This window comes from Bombina bombina, chromosome 4 (assembly GCF_027579735.1).
Source record: "Bombina bombina isolate aBomBom1 chromosome 4, aBomBom1.pri, whole genome shotgun sequence".
NCBI classification, from domain to species: domain Eukaryota; kingdom Metazoa; phylum Chordata; class Amphibia; order Anura; family Bombinatoridae; genus Bombina; species Bombina bombina.
Genome location: NC_069502.1, coordinates 1175812214 through 1175831446, shown reverse-complemented (window position 1 = coordinate 1175831446; position 19233 = coordinate 1175812214). Strand labels below are relative to the sequence as shown.

The 19233-nt window shown below is 40.8% G+C and overlaps 1 protein-coding gene across 1 annotated transcript in view; it reads left to right on the top strand.

Annotated features, from left to right (window-relative positions):
- The first annotated feature begins 367 nt into the window (after positions 1–367).
- The window catches only part of CLIP4 (CAP-Gly domain containing linker protein family member 4), a 340478-nt gene continuing 321612 nt past the window's right edge, over positions 368–19233 (top strand). The window contains exon 1 of the mRNA XM_053712642.1: positions 368–616. The gene's annotated coding sequence lies outside the window, so the exon portion shown is untranslated. The remainder of the gene's footprint in view (positions 617–19233) is intronic.

The following is a 19233-nucleotide window of genomic DNA, read 5'->3' as shown; positions in this document are numbered from 1 at the left end:
TGTATATAACAATATTAAAATGATTTAATTTCTGACTACAGTGTCCCTTTAAGAAAGTGCTAACAAATAAGTGTCTGATAGCTTGTCTACTGTTTATAACTGTCTAATAGCTCCAAAACAGTGTCTGATAGCTCCAAAACAGTGTCTGGATAGCTTGACTTGGATTTTTCAACTGTCTGGCAGCTTGACTCCAGTGTAACATCGCCACTGTGTGTCCTGCAGGAGGACAGATAACGGTACACGAAAACAAAACAGAATGCTGCTGACAGGGAGCATGCGCAGATGCTCACAGAGCACACGCGCGTTGCCTGTCACTTTGGGAGGAGGCGTAACAGTGTTTGCACTTGACTGATGTTGTACGCATGCGCCGTCTGTTCCAGGCAGCTTACGCTGCGTTTGTCTACTGATGGTTTTGCAGGTTGTTACATTTGAATCCTTTCCCTGAACCGAACTGAGTGAGTGAGCAGTGACAAGCAAGCAACACCGTACACTGACCGAGTAGTGGCACGAGTGACAGTACCTACACCGGGGCAGCGGCAAGTGTGCATTCTCTCTGCTGCCACTGACAGAATTGTGCATGTGCGTTCTCATTGGAGCAGTTAGTACAAATGCTGAGGTACATGGTGCTCTGGCTAGCACATGGGCAGAGAACACAGTGCAGGGGCAGGAGCCGGGGCAGGTAGTGTTGTAGGAAGAAAATACAGTGCAGGGGGCTGTTATGTCTATGGACAGAGAACACAGTGCAGTTATTGTTGTGGGCAGAAAACACAGTGCAGGGGGCAGGAGCTGGGGTAGTTAGTGGTGTGGGGATAGAACACAGTGCAGGGGGCAGTAGCTGGAGCAGTTAGTGTTGTGGGATGAAAACAGTGCAGGGGGCAGGAGCTGGGGTAGTTAGTGGTGTGGGGATAGAACACAGTGCAGGGGGCAGTAGCTGGAGCAGTTAGTGTTGTGGGATGAAAACAGTGCAGGGGGCAGGAGCTGGGGTAGTTAGTGGTGTGGGGATAGAACACAGTGCAGGGGGCAGTAGCTTGAGCAGTTAGTGTTGTGGGATGAAAACAGTGCAGTGGGCAGGAGCTGGGGCAGTTATGTCTATGGACAGAGAACTCAAAGCAGGGGGCAAGAGCGGGGGCAGTTGTTGTGGGCAGAGAATATTGCAGGGGACAGGAGCTGGGGCAGTTAGTGTTGTGGGAAGAAAACAGTGCATGGGTCAGGAACTGGGGCAGTCTTGAGGTTCAGAAACAGTAAAATCTTACCCTGGAGTGATTACATAGTTTCTTTATGGAGCGAATTGATCCATTTAAACTTGAGCTTTTTTAGGAAGTGGTACAAAGCTAAGTTCTCAATACAGCACAGCGAAAGTTTTTTATCTTCTTTTTATGTTACGCTTTATGCTTTGCCACTTATCATAAAAGGTATATTAAAGATAATGATATTACAATAAGAAATGTTTAGTTATGTGCTATTAAAACTGTACAATATACTTTCATTATTTATTTTGTCCCCCATTCCCTGTAATTTAACTCTGAAAAGTGTTCTTTTTTTTTTCATTTCCACTGAGTTTCTATAAAGTGACAGGTCCTGCCATGTGTAAACAGAAATAAACATGCAGTGTGGAAACTAAGGCTGTGTGGACTATAGGATTGTTACAGAATATAACAAAGTTTTTACTCAGCCTTGTTTGCATTCTCTTTTATTTGTCCCTAATTGTTCACAGCAGGAGAGACAGAGCTAGAAAAGAGATTGGGGTAAATCTAGGTTCAAACAGGGCAGCACTTATTACTTTATAGAAACTAAACCTTTACATTTACAGCTTCAATATTTAAACAACTTAGATAATTGTAAAAATATTTCTACATACTAGTCTCAAGATTATCTGTGCATTGCATACATTATTGTCTACCATTCACTGTTTAATTTCTCTCTGCTGTAAAGTCTAAGGCTACAGCCTTCATAAGTGAGGAGTAGCAGAATGGCAAATACTTTTGATGTAATATTTATGGCTTTGAACTTTGTAATCAAGCCTAGGGGTGCAATGTTGTCAGTATATCACTATTGTGTGAATATGCTGTTGTAGGGTTTTGGGGTTCAATAGAGCAATAAGCTAAAGAGGCATTGTCACCTGTTGTCACTGAAACTAATAATAAATATATATATAAATTGGGCTTCATGGCCCTCTAAATAATTCTTGTTTAATCAGTTCTTTTTTTCCACACATATTTGTAATTTTTGAAGGCTACAAAAGAGTAAAATGTTGGAGCATAATGTCAGAATATTTCTTAATTTGAATCAATCTGTAACTGTGCTGGATTATTTTCTTAATATATAGGTGATAACATGAGCAATAACTTTCGATATATGGAACCCAATTTTTATTAGTTTCATTATCCATTTAAAGGGATATGAATCCCCCCCAAAAAATATTTTGTGTTTCAGACAGAGCATGAAAATTATAAAATGTGCTTTAGTTCCCATGATATTCTGTGTTGAAGAACTACCTAGGTAGCATCTGGAGCACTACATGACAGGATATAGTGCTGCCCTCTAGTACTCTTGCAAAACTGCTGTCATATACAGTTGTATGAAAAAGTTTAGGCACCCCTGACAATTTCCATGATTTTCATTTATAAATAATTGGATGTTTGGATCAGCAATTTCATTTTGCTCTATCAAATAACTGAAGGACACAGTAATATTTCAGTAGTGAAATGAGGTTTATTGGATTAACATAAAATGTGCAATATGCATCAAAACAAAATTAGACAGGTGCATAAATTGGGGCACCCTTGTCATTTTGTTGGTTTGAATACCTGTAACTACCTAGCACTGATTAATTGGAACACACAATTGGTTTGGTGAGCCCATTAAGCCTTGAACTTCATAGACAGGTGCATCCAATCATGAGAAAAGGTATTTAAGGTGGCTAATTGCAAGTTGTTGTTCTCTTTGACTCTCCTCTGAAGAGTGGCAACATGGGGGCCTCAAAACAACTCTCAAATGACCTGAAAACAAAGATTGTTCAACATTATGGTTTAGGGAAAGGCTACAAAAAGCTATAGCAGAGATTTAAGCAGTCAGTGTCCACTGTGAGGAACATAGTGAGGAAATGGAAGACCACAGGCACAGTTCTTGTTAAGGCCAGAAGTAAAATATTGGAGAGGCAAAGGATGGTGAGAACGGTCAAAAACAGCCCACAGACCACCTCCAAAGACCTACATCATCTTGCTGTAGATGGTGTCACTGTGCATCGTTGAACAATTCAGCGTATGGGAAAGTGATGCGGAAAAAGCCTTTTCTGCACACACGCCACAAACAGTCGCTTGAGGTATGCAAACACAAATTTGGTCAAGCCAGCTTCATTTTGGAAGAAGGTGCTGTGGACTGATGAAACAAAGATTGAGTTATTTATTCATAACAAGGGGCGTTATGCATGGCGGCAAAAAAACACAGCGTTCCAAGACAAACACTTGCTACCCAAAGTAAAATTTGATGGATGTTCCATCATGCTGTGAGGCTGTGTGGTCAGTGCCGGTACTGGGAATCTTGTTAAAGTTGAGGTTCGCATGGATTCCACTCAATATCAGCAGATACTTGAGAATAATGTTGAGGAATCAGTCACAAAGTTGAAGTTACGCCGAGGCTGGATATTTTAACAAGACAACGACCCAAAACACTGCTCAAAATGTATCTGGCATTTATGCAGAGGAACAAGTACAATGTTCTGGAATGGCCATCCCAGTCCCCAGATATGAATATCATTGAAAATCTGTGGGGTGACTTGAAGCGGGCTGTCCATGCTCGGCAACCATCAAACCTAACTGAACTGGAGATGTTTTGCAAGGAGGAATGGTCCAAAATACCTTCATTCAGAATCCAAACACTCATTACAGGCTATAGGAAATGTCTAGAGGCTGTTATTTCTGCTAAAGGAGGCTCTACTAAATATTGATGCAATATTTCTGTTGGGGTGCCCAAATTTATGCACCTGTCTAATTTTGTTTTGATGCATATTGCACATATTCTGTTAATCCAATAAACCTAATTTCACTACTGAAATATTACTGTGTCCTTCAGTTATTTGATAGATCAAAATGAAATTGCTGATCCAAACACCCAATGATTTATAAATGAAAATCATGGAAATTGTCAGGGGTGCCTAAACTTTTGCACACGACTGTAGTACTCCCGAAATAAGCCGGTGTTCTGTATAATTTTCCGAGCTTGTTACGTTTTCCTAAAATTTGTACAACCCTTAGAGTACTTTACTCGGCATATACTGATACTTTTCAGTCAATTTATCTTACCACCCCTGTTGGGTTTTTAATTAAAGTGAAACCGACAAACAAACATCAACACACAAAAAAAAAAAGGGAATCTGTCCTTCCTTCCCCTCTCCTCCTCTCCCCCATTCCCCTCCCCCTCCTGCCGTGCCCAGGCAGGCCATATCCTGAATTCTTTAGAACTAGACTATGGCCACTTAATCTTATTAAGTTATCTTATAGCGCGGCCCATACAAGTATAGTTTTAAAACTTTAAGCCTCTTGATATAAAGATATCCAATCTGCTGGAAAAATATTTAATGACACTAAATCAGCAAAACAATCTGAGCTAAGAAAAGGAGACACTATACGTTTTTGAATATACAGCGGATAAGACATAATGATTGGTTGCCACCCATTTAAAAAGGTCTTTATTCTTTTTTCGGACACAGATTTTAAATGATAGGATTCAAAAATAATTTGCAATTGTATTTCTTGAAGTACCCGTGGAAATGCTGGTGCGGCACTAGCTTTCCAATTTTTAAATATTAAGTTTTTAACTGCAATAATAATAGTATTAATATTAACAGTGTATTTCTCTGCTCCATGATCCTGTGTAATCAAGAAAAAGATAATTTCAGGGGATAGCTCGACCATGGTCTCAAATATCCTCGATAGCCAGAACGCTATTTTTTGCCACAATTGGAAAATCTTGGGACAGTACCACAGCATATGTAGTAGGGTCTGCATTTAAATTTCATCATCTAGGGCAATCTGCAGATATTGCTGGGTACATTCTATTCAACCTATACAGGGTTAAGTAGTAGTTATTACCTTTATGTGAGACTCTTTCCAACTTGTTGAAATCGTACATGCCTTTAAAGCTACAAAACTTTTTTTGATTCTAACTGCCTCCATGTCCGGAAAGAGACCTTCCCATCTGACCAATAATTTATCTATAAATAGAGCACCTTGTTTGGCCAGCATAATGTCATACAGGAGAGAGATAGAGGCATCACCTATAGTACATTTTTTTTATTACATATCTCAATATCATGCCATGCATCAAACATCTCATAATCAAAATTATGAGTGTTAATAAAATGTCTTCTCTCCAACTATTTCTGAGACATAGTTAAGGCCCATTTCACCCCACATTTTGAACACCTCATTATATAACCCTGGAGTAAATTGTGGATTGCCTCTGATAGGTAAATACTTAGAAAAACTAGAATCAGCCTCAATTAGCATACAGCATTTATGCCATGCAATTATATATTTAAATGATATAAGGCTAGAAATATTGAGGCAATGACCCAAGGGGGCAATGTAGGATAGCTCCTAAAGAAAAAGGAGATAAAATAATTCTCTATATTGGAAGACGAGAAAATATTCCTCTCTGCCAACCAATCGATTGCATTTTTACATAATGCAGCCCAATTGTGTAATTTAATATCTGGCAACGCCAATCCTGCAAACTCTTTTTTTTTTTTTTTTTTTGCATTAACCCCTTAATGACCACAGCACTTTTTCATTTTCTGTCCGTTTGGGACCAAGGCTATTTTTACATTTTTGCGGTGTTTGTGTTTAGCTGTAATTTTCCTCTTGCTCATTTACTGTACCCACACATTATATACCGTTTTTCTCGCCATTAAATGGACTTTCCAAAGATACCATTATTTTCATCATATCTTATAATTTATTATAAAAAAATTTATAAAATATGAGAAAAAAATGGAAAAAACACACTTTTTCTAACTTTGACCCCCAAAATCTGTTACACATCTACAACCACCATAAAACACCCATGCTAAATAGTTTCTAAATTTGTCCTGAGTTTAGAAAACCCAATGTTTACATGTTCTTTGCTTTTTTTGCAAGTTATAGGGCCGTAAATACAAGTAGCACTTTGCTATTTCCAAACCATTTTATTCAAGATTAGCGCTAGTTACATTGGGACACTGATATCTGTCAGGAATCCCTGAATATCCCTTGACATGTATATATTTTTTTTTAGAAGACATCCCAAAGTATTGATCTAGGCGAATTTTGGTATATTTCATGCCACCATTTCACCGCCAAATGCGATCAAATAAAAAAAAAAAAAGTTCCCTTTTTCACAAACTTTTTGTTTCTCACTGAAATTATTTACAAACAGCTTGTGCAATTATGGCATAAATGGTTGTAAATTTTTCTCTGTGATCCCCTTTGTTCAGAAATAGCAGACATATATGGCTTTGGCGTTGCTTTTTGGTACTTAGGCCGCTAAATGCGCATCACACGTATTATGGCTAGCAGTGAAGGGGTTAATTAGGTAGCTTGTAGGGAGCTTGCAGGGTTAATTTTAGCTTTAGTGTAGAGCTTAGCCTCCCACCTGAAACATCAGACCCCCTGATCCCTCCCAAACAGCTCTCTTCCCTCCCCCACCCCACAATTGTCCCCGCCATCTTAAGTACTGGCAGAAACTGCCAGTACTAAAATAAAAGCTATATTTGGGCTTTTTTTTTTTTTAAAGAAAAGGCATATTTACATATGCTGCTCTGTAGGACCCCCCTTTAGCCCCCAACCTGACTGATCCCCCACCAAACAGCTCTCTAACTCTCCCCCTCTGTCTTAATGGCTGCCATCTTGGGTACTGGCAGCTGTCTGCCAGTACCCAGTTTAGAATAAAATTGATCATATTTTTTAATTTTTCCCCTTTTCTGTAGTGTAGCTCCCTGCCCCACCAAAGACCAACCCCCCCACCCCCTCCTACCTTCGATTTATATTTTTCAAACTAAAATACCCCTTTCTCAAACTTTTATACACTTTCATATTTTCTGTAGTGTAGCGTTCCCACCCGCTCCCGCCCCGTGCACGCGCCCGCCCGCCGCCCCCCTCTACATTACCCGGCCCATCGATGGCCGCCCACCCGCCTCCCAAGTCGGCTCCCACCCACCGATGATACCGGCCATCGATGTCCGGTGCAGAGAGGGCCACAGAGTGGCTCTCTCTGCATCGGATGGCCATCTAGAGTTATTGCAGGATGCCTCCATATCGAGGCATCACTGCAATAACCGGAAAGCAGCTGGAAGCGAGCAGGATCGCTTCCAGCTGCTTTCCACACCGAGGACGTGCAGGGTACGTTCTCAGGCGTTAACTGCCTTTTTTTTGAGGACGTACCCTGCACGTCCTCGGTCGTTAAGGGGTTAATCTATCTAGGGAAATCCGGGCTTTCTTACCTCCCCAAATAAATCTAGCAAACCATGACATTAATTTACTAAGATCTGACTTAGGTATAAAAACTGGCAGATTTTGAAGAGGATATAGCAATCGGGGGAAGATTATTGATTTGATTAAATTGATATGTGCCGTTATTGATAACGCATAAGAAACCCACACTTCCAGATCTGCTTTTTATTTTATCTAGAAGTGAATGAAAATTGAGAGAGTACTATTTTTTTTGGTTCTTATGAATTAAAGTCCCTAGATATTTAATAGTTTCTACTATTTTGAATGGGTGATCTTGTAGGCTTACTTTTGACATATTAAGCCACAGTAACTCACTTTTTTGAAAATGTATCTTTTACCCTGAAAATAGACTAAATTCATTAAGACACTGTAATGCTAAAGAAATTGATAGTCTCGTATTTTCCAAGAAAAGCAATAGATCATCCGCATAGAGCAGTACATTAAGCTGATGCAGGCCCAGAACAATTTCCTTCATAGTTTCTCTTAATTTAATAGCAAGTGGTTCTAATGCTATATTAAATAGTAAAGGAGATAAGGGGCATCCTTGACGCGTTCCTCTTTTTAGTATGATTTTAGGAGAAAGACAATTATTGATAAGTAGAAAAGAAATAGGATGGTTATACAATTTCTGCACATACTGGGCAAAATGGCCTTTAAATCCAAATGTATTTATAGTAGAAAAAATATATTGCCAATAGATAGTCACAAGCTTATTCAGCATCTAAAGTCAAAAGTGCCACATCCTGTAACATACTATTCTTATTACATTTTTCACAATATTAATAATCTACAAACGTGATCACTTTGCAAATGTTTCGCAGAGTTTCTGCCCAGCATGAAACCAGTCTGATCCATATGTATAATTTTCTCTATGCACCGGGATAATTTATTAGCAATAATAGAAGATAACAATTTGTAATCTGTATTTAAAACAGAGATGGGACGATAAGAAGCAGTATCTTGTGGATTTTTCCCTTTTTTAAGAATTAAAGAGATATTAGTCGCTGAAAAATGCACTGACATTACTAGTACTAGTAGGATTACTAGTACAAAAATAATAATTAAATAGGTTCTGTAATACCTCCTTTATATCTACTGCTAATATTTTGTAGAATTCTGCTGGTAAGCAATCTCGGCCTGCAGCTTTGTTGCTCTACTGATTTCCTCCTCAGAGATTGGGGCATTCAGAGTCAATATATCTTCTTCCATTATCTTGGGGATTTTAATTCTGTCCCAGAAAGACTCTTGTACATCCTGATTACTCTAAATATTTGTATATAACTGTTGATAGAAATAAACAAAAACACAGCGGGAGAAAGAAAGGGAAAAAACAAACAAAAAAACATTGCAATATCATATCAATCTCTAAATAAATACACAAGCAGTTGCATAAAGTTATTACTTTAAATAAACTCATCCTTTACCAGCAATAAACTCTTTTGCTTCACCAGCATTATTGAGAACCGATCTATTACCATTATGATCTACAATAATCTTGGCTGGGTATGTCATAAAGGCTTTAAAACCTTTACTGATCCATTGTGTGCAGTACGGGGCCATAAACTTTCTTTTAGCGGAAGTTTCTGCTGAATATAAATATTTTAGTATTTGCTATTGTAAAAGACCCTTGCATTTTTTTTTTATAACTTTAACAATTCTATTTTATCCTGGATTTTAAGACATTTGAAAATACACATTCTGGGATTATTAAATCCAGAGATATTGTGTTTCTTAATACCAACTCTGTGAGTCTTTTCAATCTCTAGAGGGATCTGCTGTGCAGAGAGACCTAATGCTTGTGAAAGGTAAGTGGATGTAAATTTCAACAAATCATCAAACTCTGGGCTCTCTGGTAAACCTACTATTCTGATATTGTTTCGCTTGGAGCGATCCATACGATTCTGCAAGTTAGAGATTTGGGTTTCTTGTTTATACAGGGTGTTTTCTTAGGAATTAACTATATTTTCTAAGTCAGAAATTCTACTTTCTGCTTCTGTTATTCTTGAACCAAATTGCCTCATTTCAGTAGACAAAGACATTAACTCAGATGATATATTAGTTAAATCTTTTTTAATTGACTCAAATTGGCGGTGAAAAAAAATCAGACAGCTGTTATATTAAAGAGCGAGTGTCTGCTAAAGGTACCATTGCTTCAGGTGTAGAACCTATACTGACATCTGTTAACCTGTTTCTTTTATCTGTTTGCTTAACAGGCATTATGGGTGAATTTTGTTTCACCTGGGTGATGAACTTTTTAATTAATTATAGTGCATATATATTAATACAGTGAGAATATATAGAAATACAGAAAATATAGCTCTGACCTGAAGGCCAAAGGCCGAAAATAAATAGTTTCCTGGTGCATACCCGATACCGGGCTTATAGAAAGAAAAAAAAAAAAAAAATATACATATATATATATATATATATATATATATATATATATATATATATATATATATATATATATATATATATATATATATATATATATATATATATAATCAGAATATATACCTCCATATATGTGTATAAATAGGACACACACGTGTAAAGTGGTGCTGCTATATCTGCTGGGTGACTGATTTATTAAATTATATAAAGAGCCTTTACTGAAATGTATGCTATAAGTGGCTTGTTTCATCGGAACTGTATCCTGAAATCATTGTTTGAGCTGTTAGTGTATACAGGAAGGATTGGAGCTATTATCAAGTTGCTGCTGTATATGTGGCCATAATATCTCCCAAGCTACGCTATTTTAAAAGTTATTGCCTGTCGTAGCAATGATATTTAGCATGATATAACTAAGGAACTGGGCCAGCCATAACTTTCTGGTTTTGGTCTGTAGCAAGAACAGACCCTCAATGGACCTTCTAAGGATTGTTAGATGTACGCTGTGTTTGGAGATTATAAATCTCTTCTGATTCTTCTAGAGCTAACTAGTAAGCTGCTTTTTGTACAATGTACATATATTGTGTTTTATTGCTAGTATGAGATTCCAGCCATTGCCTCTCTCTCTCTCTCTCTCTCTCTCTCTGTCTCTGTCTCTGTCTCTGTCTCTCTCTCTGTCTCTCTGTCTCTGTCTCTCTCTCGTTATGGTGTAACTCATTTTAATGTGTGTTTTTCTTTCCATGATGATTTTGAAGAAGAACATTTATATGCTGGTGATATGTGTTAATTATAATCATTTTCCATCATCACACATACAGGTGCTGACGCCATTGGACGACCTGTTGTGTCATTGCATATCTAAAAGGCTTAAGATATTGAGAAGGAATTGCTTGTTTTTAGATTGTGCTACTTGTGCTATGTGACATTGTTTTGGTTAACTGAATGGTTAGAAATAAACATATGATAATTAGTTTCAGTTAAACTACAATGAACACACCACCATGAATGTTTTTTTTTTTTTTTAAAAAACAATTTTTATTGAGGTTTTCAAAACGCAAGTCATACATTGAAAATTCAATTTGCAGTATTCTCAGGAAACCTGTTACAATAGAATATAGGACCATAAGGAGCAAAAACAAACTAATATTAAAACAGTAGTCTACATAAAGACTGTGAAATTAGTTAGCCCAAAAACAAATATTGTTAATGTTCATAATTAGCATAACTCTAGCTATTGGGACAATCCTAGCAGAGATTCTTAAAGAAAAAAATAAACTTATATCAGTAACATGGCTTGCACTACCAGTCTTCCTCGCAAATTGAATTATAAAAATGAGACCTCATTTTTATTTATATTATCTGCTACCCAATCCCCTTAGAACAAATATGGACCACTATGGGCCTAATCACTCAAATGTATCATAATAGAGGGAGCAGCAGACAAAATAGGGAAGGGGCTATTAATGGCCGCTATATTGACTTAAATAAAGAAGAGTACGGTGGGATCTACAACATATAGGGCCCTTTTTGGGTCCTCCAGGCTATAAACATATAGATATATGATAAAAAAAAGTTTATCAAGCATGACTGTAATGAAGTACTCTAATATAAATTTTAGGGGGTGATCGATGGGATCTGTGTCCCTTCGCTTAATAAATAAGCTCCAAACGGGGGGGGGGGGGGGGCGGAGCCTAGCATTATAGAAACATATTAAAAAAGAAAACATTATCAACTAACCTAATTGACTAAGTTGATGGGAGCCCAGGCATGGCCAATTATGGGCTATCGGTTTTACTCTTGGGAAAATATATATATACATAGTAGGCTTATTTTATAGATGTGTAGATAAATTCGCAAATATACACTGAGCAAGAAACATCAGTTCAGTAATATGGAACTGTCTCAGATCTAACAGTAGCGCAGACGCTATAGGCAGTTGATATATAGGGAACTGAGTGGAACAATAGACTCAACAACTAATAGAGGATAAACAGCCCTAAACACTGTGGGGAAAGTGTAGGAGATTATCAGCAGTCCATGTTGCGTCCGTATGTGAGGGACCAAACAGTATAGGACTATACTAGAAATGTTAGGACATACCAAAGCTATAAACTGGCACTAAAAGTACATTCCCATGTGTCAAGTAAGTCTCTGCGTATTATAGCTAAAAATGAGAAAGTTGAACAGGCATGCATATATATATATATATATATAAACAAATATACCAATACTAGGGTAGACATTAATAGTGTAGCAATAGTAAAGATAATACATAAGTGGGGTAGAACTTTCCAGTGCTTAAAACTATTGCAAACTATCTATTATGTAATCTAGCCTTATTTGGGATGTGGCAATGCTTGGGAGTATCAAGTATCAGCTAATCTGCTTTACGCTTGAATTTATAGCCTAATACCAGGTAGGTTGGGCGAGCTCGTAGTGTGAATACATGAGGGAGAGCATAAGGCAAACATCCAATATCCTAGACCTATGTGTAAATCACCTCTTATATTATATCTAGGGGATCTTTATTGACTACCGCTCAAACAATGTAGGAATTCTAAAGGAATATTTGCTCCCAGCTAGGAATCTAAGCTGGCAAATCTAATCTTACCCATATTCCTAACTTTTGCTTTATAGGGGTTATAAGTAGCTTAAGGTTTTATATTTCACTGTCTCGGCCGCAGACAGCGGAATTGTGAGCAAGGAAAAATAGAGGAAGGACCATGATGGCTTTAACACCTCCTGCCTTAGTGAATATTAGCATGTCATTAGCTAAAAATAATATAAAATATCACCCATGCCTGAAAGTTACATATTTGGGTAAGGAACAGTACAGAAAAACATGCAGTCACGTAGGGTTTCACAGATATCATCCTATCACATTCGTAAACCCAAGCATTATACCTAGAATGAGTAAATATTGTTGTCAACAAATAGTCTTCCCTTAACAGTAGATACAAATAAAACTTTAGTTGAATATGTTATATGAAACTCTATATACTGAGGTATTCATTATCTAAGCAGATATCAAGGACTTAAAATGTTATGGCTTAAACATGTTAAAAAACCTCTAGAATAAATAGTGGGTATAACTCCTGCATTGATCTCATGCAGCCGTTAGTAATTAAGCCAAAATAGCAAAGGTACAACAGCCCTAAAACACTGTTAAGCCTAATAAACATGGCGAAAAAACACAAATAGAACTAATGAACTTGTTATTCATAAACAAATATAAGTCAGTGTAACTGCAGCTTGTCCGATTTGTAATCACAGCTGTCCCTGTTATTACCCGGAAAGCTCACCCCACTCCAACTAACTGTATGCATGCAGATCGGGAGATGTTTATAGGGTACTTTCTCCCAAATAATGTCTTTGCCAGGTTGAACAGGAGATTCAACGTGTCTCCTAGGTTGCGGCCACATAGAACATCACATTTAGCAAGCCTAAGAACAAAGATGGATCTCTCATCAAGGGGAGTCCCTGCGTTTCCACCCAACGTTGTCTCCAGCATCCATGTTAGCAAAGCCGACGCGGTCTTGCTATGTCGGTAAGTTAGATCTTCCCATGACTCGGCCTGTATTTTCATCCGGTCTGCAACATTATCAGGTAGGTATACTCCAGACCCCGTGTGTTGGCCTATCATCTCAGCCTCTTGCTCCATATCAAGCTGCGCGCCAAAGAGTAAAGGACCAGATACCATAGGTCTCCACTGCCGCTCTGCCTCTCGATCAATATTAGCCACAACCGACTCTGCTGTCAGGATCACTCCGTCCCCGCTGGGGGAAGGCCAGGAGCCAAAACAGTTTGCCACCAGAGTGGAACATTCAGTCACAAAGTCCCGCAGCAGCGTCTCAATAGTCTGGCAAGCTGCCTCCATGGCGACAAGTACCGCTATTTAAGGTAAATAATCCTGTATGTATATAGGATTGAGCTCTCTGTCCTCCAGCAGCAATCCGGGTAGATATAAAATGCAGGGCTCAAACGTTGGAGATTAGAAGTGCGCCACACAGCTAGGAAAATGGCCGTTCCTCAATGGCTTCCGCAATGAGTCCTCAGATAAAACTGGGCAAAAGTCGGCTTCTCTACTATCTTTTTGGAATCCAGATCGCCCAACTGAATCCACTAGAGTTTAGCCTTAAGTTAGTAGCATTTTGAGAGCAGCCGAGTGGTCAAATTTATGAAATATCAGGCATATTTTGTGGAGCTGTGGCAATATGCGACCGCTCTGTCTCAAGGCTTGCTCCGCCCCCCCACCACCATGAATGTTTTTGTTTTGCTTATGGGCGCTGTTCTTTTTATAGTTAGTGTTTCATGTTCTGGTTAATGATGGAGCAGTAACTGCTCACCATGTTTCTGGGGTATTACATCCCACAGATGAGTCACACAGTTTGTCCTGAGGAAGAAATTATTTAAAACAAAATGGCAGTCAGCCCAGCTCGGCTGTTCACAGCGTAAATGGAGGAAGCAGACAACATAGGCCCCAGGTGTATAGTAAGGGAAAAGACTTTTTAGGGCCATGGGTCTGATCACATGTTTGTTTGGGGCTGACAGTTGAGTTGTTGGACTGGGTCTGAAGTCTGGTGTGGGTATGTGAATAACGGGGTCGGCAAGGCCGTCTGATGTGGGTGACAGAAGTGCTGCAGGTCCAGGGGTCTGATCTGTGGTCTGATGTGGGTGACAGAGGTGCTGCAGGGGGTCTGATGTGAGTATGTGGGTGACAGAGGGTCTGCAGGGCCCAGGGGTCTGATGTGGGTGACAGTGTCTGTAGGGCCAGGAGTCTGATCTGATGTGGTTATGTGGCTGATATGGTCTGCATGGCCCAGGGGTCTGATGTAAGTATGTGGGTGACAGGGGGTGCTGCAGGGCCAAGGGTCCGATCTGAGGTCTGATGTGAGTATGTGGCTGACAGAGGGTCTGCAGGGCCCAGGGGTCTGATGTGGGTGACAGTTTCTGTAGGGACAGAAATCTGATCTGAGGTCTGATGTAAGTATGTGGGTGACAGGGGGTGCTGCAGGGCTAAGGGTCCGATCTGAGGTCTGATGTAAGTATGTGGGTGACAGAGGGTCTGCAGGGCCCAGGGGTCTGATGTAAGTATGTGGGTGACAGAGGGTCTGCAGGGCCCAGGGGTCTGATGTAAGTATGTGGGTGACAGAGGGTCTGCATGGCCCAGGGGTCTGATGTAAGTATGTGGGTGACAGAGGGTCTGCATGGCCCAGGGGTCTGATGTAAGTATGTGGGTGACAGAGGGTCTGCATGGCCCAGGGGTCTGATGTAAGTATGTGGCTGACAGAGGGTCTGCAGGGCCCAGGGGTCTGATGTGAGTATGTGGCTGACAGAGGGTCTGCATGGCCCAGGGGTCTGATGTGAGTATGTGGGTGACAGAGGGTCTGCAGGGCCCAGGGGTCTGATGTGAGTATGTGGGTGACAGAGGGTCTGCAGGGCCCAGGGGTCTGATGTGAGTATGTGGGTGACAGAGGGTCTGCAGGGCCCAGGGGTCTGATGTGAGTATGTGGCTGACAGAGGGTCTGCATGGCCCAGGGGTCTGATGTAAGTATGTGGGTGACAGAGGGTCTGCAGGGCCCAGGGGTCTGATGTAAGTATGTGGCTGACAGAGGGTCTGCAGGGCCCAGGGGTCTGATGTAAGTATGTGGCTGACAGAGGGTCTGCAGGGCCCAGGGGTCTGATGTAAGTATGTGGCTGACAGAGGGTCTGCAGGGCCCAGGGGTCTGATGTGAGTATGTGGCTGACAGAGGGTCTGCAGGGCCCAGGGGTCTGATGTGAGTATGTGGCTGACAGAGGGTCTGCAGGGCCCAGGGGTCTGATGTAAGTATGTGGGTGACAGAGGGTCTGCATGGCCCAGGGGTCTGATGTAAGTATGTGGGTGACAGAGGGTCTGCAGGGCCCAGGGGTCTGATGTAAGTATGTGGCTGACAGAGGGTCTGCAGGGCCCAGGGGTCTGATGTAAGCATGTGGGTGACAGAGGGTCTGATGTAAGTATGTGGCTGACAGAGGGTCTGCAGGGCCCAGGGGTCTGATGTAAGTATGTGGCTGACAGAGGGTCTGCAGGGCCCAGGGGTCTGATGTAAGTATGTGGCTGACAGAGGGTCTGCATGGCCCAGGGGTCTGATGTAAGTATGTGGCTGACAGAGGGTCTGCAGGGCCCAGGGGTCTGATGTAAGTATGTGGCTGACAGAGGGTCTGCAGGGCCCAGTGGTCTGATGTAAGTATGTGGCTGACAGAGGGTCTGCAGGGCCCAGGGGTCTGATGTAAGTATGTGGCTGACAGAGGGTCTGCAGGGCCCAGGGGTCTGATGTAAGTATGTGGCTGACAGAGGGTCTGCAGGGCCAGGGGTCTAATCAGAGGTCGGATGTAAGTATGTGGGTGACAGAGGGTCTGCAGGGCCAGGGGTCTAATCAGAGGTCGGATGTAAGTATGTGGCTGACAGAGGGTCTGCAGGGCCATGGGTCTAATTGGACGTCTCATGTGAGTATGTGGCTGACAGAGGGTCTGCAGGGCCATGGGTCTAATTGGACGTCTCATGTGAGTATGTGGCTGAGAGAGGGTCTGCAGGGCCATGGGTCTAATTGGACGTCTCATGTGAGTATGTGGCTGAGAGAGGGTCTGCAGGGCTAGCGTTCTGATTTGAGGTCTGAAGTGGGTATGTGACAGAGGGTCTACAGGGCCGGGGTCTGATTTAAAGGGACAGTCTAGTCCAAAACAAACTTTCATTATTCAGATAGGGCATGTCATTTTAAACAATTTTTCAATTTACTTCTAGCACCAATTTTGCTTTGTTCTTTTTTTATTCTTAGTTGAAAGCTAAATCTAAAAGGTTCATATGCTAATTTCTAAGCCCTTGAAGGCCACACGTGAAGTTCCTAAGAGCCCGCACTAATTTGCTAAAATGCAAGTCTGTCAAAAGAACTGAAATAAGGGGCAGTTTGCAGAGACTTAGATACAAGATAATCACACAGGTAAAAAGTATATTAATATAACTGTGTTGGTTATGCAAAACTGGGGAATGGGTAATAAAGGGATTATCTATCTTTTAAAACAATAAATATTCTAGTGTAGACTGTCCCTTTAAGGTCGGACGTGGAAGACAACTGGGCTGCAGGGCCAGGCGTCTGATCTGAGGTCTTATGTAGGTATGTGACTAACAAAGGATCTGCAGTGCCGGAGGTCTGATCTGAGGTCTTATGTAGGTATGTGACTAACAAAGGATCTGCAGTGCCGGGGGTCTGATCTGAGGTCTTATGTAGGTATGTGACTAACAAAGGATCTGCAGTGCCGGGGGTCTGATCTGAGGTCTTATGTAGGTATGTGACTAACAAAGGATCTGCAGTGCCGGGGGTCTGATCTGAGGTCTTATGTAGGTATGTGACTAACAAAGGATCTGCAGTGCCGGGGGTCTGATCTGAGGTCTTATGTAGGTATGTGACTAACAAAGGATCTGCAGTGCCGGGGGTCTGATTTGAGGTTTCATTTGGGCATGTGGATTACATGTGGGCTGCAATGCCTGGGGTCTGATTTGATGTCTGATGTGAGTATGTTTATGACTGCAGTGCTAGGCAGGGTGGTTTTGATTTAAATCACTAGTCTGTAAAGCTTGATTTAAAGGGGCAGTCAACATTAAAATTGTTATTGTTTAACCCCTTAGTGACCAGACCATTTCTTTTTTTAAATTTTCTTACTGTTAACGACCAGGGCTATTTTAACATTTCTGCAGTGTTTGTGTTAAGCTGTAATATTCCTCACACATATTATACACAGTTTTTCTCACCATTAAATGGACTTTCTAAAGATACCATTATTTTCATCATATCTTATAATTTACTATAATTTTTTTTTTTTTATATATAAAATATGATGGGAAAAAAAAACACACTTTTTTTTTTACTTTGACCCCCAAAATCTGTTACACATCTACAACCACCAGAAAACACCCATTCTAACTAGTTTCTAAATTTTGTCCTGAGTTTAGAAATACCCAATGTTTACGTATTCTTTGCTTTTTTTTGGAAGTTATCGGGCAATAAGTACAAGTAGCTATTTCCAAACCATTGAAAAAATCTGCTATAGTTACATTGTAACACTATCTGTCAGTAATCTCTGAATAACCCTTCACATGTGTATATATATTTTTTTTAGTAGACAACCCAAAGTATTGATCTAGGCCCATTTTAGTATATTTCATGCCACCATTTCACTGCCAAATGCGATGAAATAAGAAAAAAAATTGTTAATTTTTTGACTAACTTTAGGTTTCTCACTGAAATTATTTACAAACAGATTGTGCAATTATGGCACAAATGATTGTAAATGCTTCTCTGGGATCCCCTTTGTTCTGAAATAGCAGACATATATGGCTTTGGCATTGCTTTTTGGTAATTAGAAGGCCGCTAAATGCCGCTGTGCACCACACTTGTATTATGCCCAGCAGGGAAAGGGTTAATTAGGTAATTTGTAGGGTTAATTTTACCTTTAGTGTAGAGATCAGCCTCCCACCTGACACATCCCACCCCCTGACTCCTCTCAAACAGCTCTCTTAACTCCCCCACCTCACAAATGTCACTGTCATCTAAAGTACTGGCAGAAAGTCTGCCAGTACTAAAATAAAAGGATTTTTTTTTTTATATATATATATTTTTAATTTGTTATATATATTCTGCAGTGTTATATCCCCCCCTTAGCCCTCAACCTCCCAAACAGCTCTCTAACCCTCCCCCCCTCTACCTATTTTTCACTATCTTGGGTACTGGCATCTGTCTGCCAGTACCCAGTTTGCTAAAATAAAAAAAACAAACAAACATTTTCTGTAGTGTAGCTGCCCCCCCTCAATACTGTACCCCCCTCCCCCTTACCAGATTACTTTCCCAACACTTTTTCCCCCTCCCTCCTTCCCATACATAGCACTTAATGTAGCGTGCATGCGGGTGCTCTCACCCCCTCGCACGCTCCCGCCCCCTCGTACGCACTGCAAGAACAGGATCCATGCTCGCCGGGAACTTCACCAGCGATGGGCCACAAACCTCCCTCGTATCCCTCCCACGCCACCAATGATCTGCACCATCGCTGGCCGATGCAGAGAGGGCCACAGAGTGTCTCTCTCTGCATCGGCTTGCTTAAAAAAGGGTATTGCACAATGCCTCAATTTTGAGGCATCGCTGCAATACCCTGAAAGCGTCTGGTAGCAATCACAATCGCTTCCACTGCTTGTAACCTCTGAGGATGTACCAGGCACGTCCTTGGTCGCTAATGGCTGTTTTTTGTAGGACGTGCCTGGTACGTCCTTGGTCGTTAAGGGGTTAAACATATAGATAACACGTTTACTACCCATTCCCCAGCTTTGCAA